Source organism: Triticum dicoccoides, chromosome 4A (genome assembly GCF_002162155.2).
Source record: "Triticum dicoccoides isolate Atlit2015 ecotype Zavitan chromosome 4A, WEW_v2.0, whole genome shotgun sequence".
NCBI classification, from domain to species: domain Eukaryota; kingdom Viridiplantae; phylum Streptophyta; class Magnoliopsida; order Poales; family Poaceae; genus Triticum; species Triticum dicoccoides.
The window spans coordinates 259,615,008-259,621,471 of record NC_041386.1 but is presented as its reverse complement, the minus strand read 5'-3'; positions in this window follow the sequence as shown (position 1 = coordinate 259,621,471).

Below are 6,464 nucleotides of genomic sequence, written 5' to 3'. Positions count from 1 at the left end.
CTACCCGTAGACCCCCTCCTCCTCGGATCCGCCGCCTCCAGCCACAGCCAACCCCCCTAGTCCACCCCTCCATCGCCACTTGGTGCACCCAGATTGGCTCCTCCGCCACCTAGCGCCGCCCGCGGCCAATCCCCATGTGCCAGGCGGCCTCCCCGCGTCCCCCAGCCGCCTCCCACCACCTCACGGGCCCACCGGAGCCCATCCATGGGCCGCCTCAGGCCGATCTGGTCCTGAGGTGTTCACGCCTCGCCGCCGCCCGTCCTTAGTGCCCGCTCGCCCGCTCGCCCGTTCCTCGACCACGTTCGTCCCGCTCGTCCCCGCTTGCTCCACCACCGCTCGCCGAATTTCACACCTCGCCGACGCCCGTGTCGGACTCCGCCGACTCACCAGACTCCACGTGCAGGCCTGCCTCGCTGCCCCCTCTCCTTCCCTTCCTTCTCGCCCTCGCTCGCTCACCATCTCCCTCTCTCCTGCAGGAACCAGGGAGCTCAAAGCCATGGGCGTGCGCCATCTCGTCTCCTTCGCCCGCCTCCTCCGTGAGGCTCACCGGAGCCACTCGCTGGTGAGCTCCTCACCGGCGAACTCCTACTTCAAGCCGTGCCGGCGTCCCACTCGTTCTGCTCAGGAACGACCCCAACCCCGCCCTTTGCTCGATCTCGCCTTCGCGTTGACCCAACGCTCAGGTGGGCCGCGCCAGGCACGCCAGCAAGGCCGGCCCAAGCCGCTTCCCTACCACAAGTCTCTCCACCGACTGGGATTTGACCCATGGTGAGAACACCGCAGCCCAGCACCCAACAGATTAGGCCCAATGCCTATTTTTTTCCTCTGGTCGATTTTAGGATTTATCCAGAGAACATCGTTTTACAGAAAAGTCCCTAGAGTTCATGCATTTGATAACTCATCAGCCGTGCATCATATTAAAATGATTTATATATGTAAAATGCTTAGAATCTTGTCTAGTTTCATAATATGCCACTTTAATCTATGTTTAAAATGTTGTTTGTTTAAATTTACATAAATAACTTGTTAAAATGATTTAGTTCATGACTAATTAACCATAGCTCCATTTTAAATAAATTGTATATGTAAGTGGAGTAGAAAAATGCCTAGTTTAACATGGTGACATTACTTTGCATGTTTAGCAACTCTAAAATTATGTTTAGGGCAGAACAATACCAACATTAAAATATGCACATGAGGATTTTTCCGGACTGGTTGCTTGTTGTCCCGGCCTTATATAAACTTGCCTAGATAGGCAGTTTTATTATGCTTCACCTCTTCCCATGTTTAATAGCATTTAATATTGTTGGGTACATAAACGAGAGTGAACTAAATGTTTGAATGTGGTGTTTTCTTCAATATGCAACTCCATTGCATATTGAGCTCCACTTAATTTGTAGTATTGTTTGTTGCATTTTGCCATGACATACCTCTTTAAACCGGACATGCATCATACTTGTTTGCGTATCATGCCATGCTTATGTGATGGTTTTTTACTATGTTGTTTGCTTCTTTCCGGGTTGCTTCTCTCGTTAGCTTCGGTTTCGTTCCGGAGTTGTGAGGATCAGTTCGATACGTCCATTTGTCTTCTTCGAGGACTCGTTCTTCTTCCTGGCGGGATCTCAGGCAAGATGACCATACCCTCGATATCACTTCTATCTTTGCTTGCTAGTTGTTCGCTCTATCGCTATGTCGCGCTACCTACCACTTGATTATCATGCCTCCCATATTGTCATGTCAAGCCTCTAACCTACCTTCCTAGAAAACCGTCATTTGGCTATGTTACCACTTTTGGTCAGCCCGTCTTAGAGCATTGCTAGTTGTAGGTGAAGTTGAAGTTTGTTCCATGTTGGGACATGGATATGTTGGGATATCACAATATCTCTTATTTTAATTAATGCACCTACTTGGTAAAGGGTGGAAGGCTTGGCCTTATGCCTGGTGTTTTGTTCCAAACTTGCCACCTTAGTCTCCGTCATGCCGGTGTTATGTTCCTTGATTTTGTGTTCCTTACACGGTTGGGTGTTATGGGAACCCCTTGATTGTTTGCTTTGAATAAAACTCCTCCAGCAAGGCCCAATCTTGGTTTTACATTTGCCTAACAACATATACCTTTCCCCTGGGTTGGCCAACCTATCGGTGGGATAGCCACCTATGGGATCACGAGAATCCCTACTATGGTTGCAGGGCGCGAGGTCGTGAGAAGAGAGGATCAAACAGATAGCACACGATTCATTTATCCAGGTTCGTGCCGTGGGGATGCGTAAAACCCTACTCCTGCTTTGGTGCATTGTATATCTGTGTTCTTGAGCTAGCTATGGGGCGTGAGGAGCTCCAAAAAGCCGAATCCTCCTCCTAGTCGCCTCGGGCCTCCTTTTGTAGGAAAGGGGGTTGCCACCGTGGCACCAGGAGGTGGAAAGCGAACAGTGATGTGAGGTCATCCCTCGCATTACATGACAAGGCGCATTTAATGCGTCTTGCCCAGGTGTCCTTGCTTTATCAGGGACGGGGGAGAGCCATGTCTCGTTCGACGCCGCTCCTTCTCGCGTCGACACGCGCCCTGGCCAGCAGCGCCCGCGGTGCCATGTAGGCAGGCAGGCAGCTGAGGTGGCGCAGTGGTGGGTCTCCATGAAGATCTGCATGCCGCCACGCAGGTGCCTGCCCAGCTGGTTGGGTCAGTAGCTGCATGCGAATGGTGGTGGAGGTTTGACTGGCGTGGGCCTGATGGTGGCCCAACGGGTGTTTTTGGCAAGGGCCTTGCCGGGGCCCCGGCAAGGGTCTTGCCGCGGCGCCTGCTGTCATCCCCGGCAAGGCTCTTGCCGGGGGCCTTGTGGTCCTCCTTGGCTGGGATCCCACCAAGGATCATCATCTTCTGAAGGGTGTATCTTATCTCGAATGTCTTCACAAAGATCTGCATGCCACCACGAGGATGTCTCCCGAATCCTTGCCCCATGGGGCAGTGGACTCAAGGGTGACTCACTCCGTAGGTGTGGGGCGAGCTGCCACGGCAAGGGTCTTGCCGTCTTTGCTAAAACCGCCTCCCGGCAAAGATCTTGCCGGGGGGAGTGCGCTTCGTCCCCTTTGCTCTTTGTGGTCTTGGTTTCGGCATCGTTCTGCTTCTCCTTAGCTTCGGCCTTACCTTGGCTCACCTCCCTTGCCTTCCTCAATGTGGTGGTGCCCGTGGCTCAGACTGCCCGTGCACAGTTATAGGGGTACAAAAAGCGTACCCCTCTTTTTGTACACCGACAGGAGCCCCCGGGCCTGGGCCACACGTAAGCGCAATCACGTCGTTGGGCTAGGCCCAAAAACGGTGCGCGGGCATGCGGGGCGGTTTTTACTGCGGTAAGTCTCTTCGTGCGCTGCGCTTCCCATGCTTCCCGCGCATGGCGCGGCGTGGGGAGGCGTGTGTGACGTGGGCAGCATGCGTGGGGTTGCTTCCCGCGGGCATGCGTCACATCACAGTTAATGTGAAAGGAGGTGGCCCGCGTTTTTCCCCCATAAGAAGGAATAACCGTGGGCGCGCTGCTCACTTTCTCCTCTTCCCTCGTGCCTTTTCCGATCTCAGAGCCGTCGTTCCCTTTCTTCCTTCCTTCCTAAGCTTTCGTTGTTGCCCGCCGCCGTCACTTTGCCATCCCCCTTCCTCATCCCTCTGAACTCCTTGCTTGCCATGGCTCCCAAATTCGCCAAGGGCAAGGGGGTGGCTAAGGGCGCCGGGACGATGGAGCCGCCGGAGAGCGCGCTGTCGGGGGACCGGACAAAGTCCGCCTTCTTATTCCCCTCGACGCTTGACGTTCAAGAGCTCCGGGCCTCCTTCAAGCCCCTATGGGGAGTGAAGACGGGGGGAGAGGATTCGGGACACCCGGCGACGCACATCATTCCTGCTACTTGCGCTGATCCTGCCTCAAATCGGTACCCCTTCTTCGTTGATTACTTTTCTTGCGGGTTATGCCCTCCTTTATCCGATTTCTTCTGCGACGTTATGGGCACCTTCGACTTTCGCCTCTTGGATTTTACTCCGAATGCGGTGGTATGCATGGCTTTCTTCGCGCATCTTTGCGAAGGCTTTGCCGGGGTGCAGCCCAACACGGCGCTCTTCCGCCATTACTTCTTCCCTCGAATCCAGCCGGGAGGAGCCGTCTCCGGTTCCGTCACCTGGATCCCAAGATCCAAGGGGGCGTACCTGGACGGTGCCGTGAAGGAGAGGTGGGAGGAATTGCGTGGCCGGTGGTGCTGGATTGAGGATGAAAACCCGCCGGAATTCTGCAAGGTCCGCCGAGTGCCTCCGGTCCGCGGCAGCGATTGGAGCGATGTCGACGCCGCCGATGGGAGGCTCACCGTCGCCACCACTAGGATTCTCCGGCTCACCCAGGCCGGACTCACCCTTGAGATGATCGGGGCGGACTTCATTCGCCGCCAGATCGCCCCGTTGCACAGCAAGAGGAGGCCAGCTTGGCTCTTTACAAACCCGGCTGACATTATGCGACTCCGCCCCGGCTTGATCACAACTTCACAGTGCTGGCGCATGCTCACTTCTGCCAGCGGCTTTTCCAGCTTGATGTGTGTCGCGATGGCGAGGTCGAGCAGACCGGCAAGGCTACGAGGGCTACCGCAAAGGTTGGCAAGGCCCTCAAAGGGCCATTTTTCAAGCTGCCAGCGGGGGTGGTCCCGTTGTGCAACAATTCGCGTTGGTCTGAGATCATCGCCATGATGCCGGACTGTAATGCGCACGGTCCTGTCCCGAGCTGGAATGAGCCGAAGGTCGAGGATATACAGCAATTCTTCGACACCCTGATCGAGGTGTATGTCAATGCCGACGCCGAGCGGTGGCTTATCATGGACACCACCTAGGCAGTCTGGACTACATCGCCACTAGGGCGAGGGAGGCACAGCTTGCCATGGAGGCCGGCAGCGCCGGGGGCGTGGAGGACATGGCCGCAACAGCGGCGGAGGAAGAGGAGCTCTCCCGGTGGGCGGCGGCCTCTGGGGAGGTCAGCAGCGCCAACACTGGATCTCCGCTCGTCGAAGACACGGCCAACGAGTCATCGGGGGAGGAGGAGGACACGGCGGCGGGCTCGACGCCAACCAGGGGAAGAGGGCGAGTCCCGTGGCGAGCTGGCTCCGGTGAGCCGGTCCGGCCCGGCAGGGCTGCGCGGCCTCAATTGACCCTGGAGAGGTCTGTGCGCCACACGAAGACCACGACAGCCAAGAGGCTGACGAAGGCCGCTAAGAAGAAGAAGACAACAGCCCCTTCCTCATCCGGGCGCGCACAAACCCCGCTGCCTCCTTCGCCTCCTCCAGCAGGCGTTGACTCGAATGATGATGTGGAGCTCCCTTTTGATCTCGGGCCTCTCAGCCCGGAGAGGAAAAGGAAGCTGGTGGAAGAGGAGGAGACGGATGACGAGTAAGTTCTCCGTTCCTTACTGTCATTTCCATTTCCTTGAATTGGGTCGCTTGTCTTGATCCTTTTTTGCTTCCGTAGGGAGACAGAGACGTTGGCCTAGAGGGTGAAGAGGGCGAGGACCTCGGCAAGCAGCCAGCCCCCAGTTGGGGCTTCAACGACACCATTGGTGGTGCTGAGCAGCCCGGACCGCAGCCCCCGGCGCAGCCCCCAGCGTAAGTTCGTCACCCTCTTCTTACTCGACATGTGGTAGGCGCTCTATGCTATGATGCTGACCTTGCCGGGTTTGTAGGAGGGGAGCGGCAGCAGGAAGAGCCACAGAGGGCTACTCCTAACACACCACCCCCATCGACTACGCCGCCGCGGGGGGCGTCCTCGGCAAGGGCATCAGGCACGGTGCCCACCCCCATGGAGGAAGAGGGGAACTTGGGCGCTGGTGGCTCTGCCACGGCGCCAAATGTTGGTGGAGAGGGGACTTCTGCTTCACAGCCTGGTACTGGTAAGTCGCCTGTCCTTCGTCTCTGTTTTTCCCTTATTCTTTTAATGGCTTCATTGCTCCCGTTGCTGCCCAGGTCCTCCTTCAATAGGTATGGAGGATGTGGATACCGTTGCTGGGAACATTGCTGAGGAGGCCGCTAAGAATGCTGCCGAGGACACCGCGGCGGGGGCCGCCAAGGCGACCGGCGAGGCCTCTGCCGAGGGCGCCAGCGGTGGACCTGCCAGTGAGGCCGGCAAGGCCTCCGCCGAGGAAGAGGTGGTGGGTGACCAGCCTCCCTCCTCCTCAACCTCAGGCCCCGGCAGATATCTGAAGGTGGGCGACGATCTCTTCGTCCACCTCCCAGGGGCGTCAAGCCGAGGGCCCGCCGAAGGGGAAGTTTTCGACGGCGAGGTGCTTGCCGCCACCGGGCTCAAGGTGGTTGATGAGCCGGGCGTTGGTGGCGACGGTTCCCCAGAAGAGCAGCTTTTCCGTGCCATGGGGGCCAATTTCCGGAAGCTCCAAGTGCTCTACCGTGCTCGCCTGGACAAGGTCAAGTCCAGGATGGCAACGATGGACAACGCGGAGGTG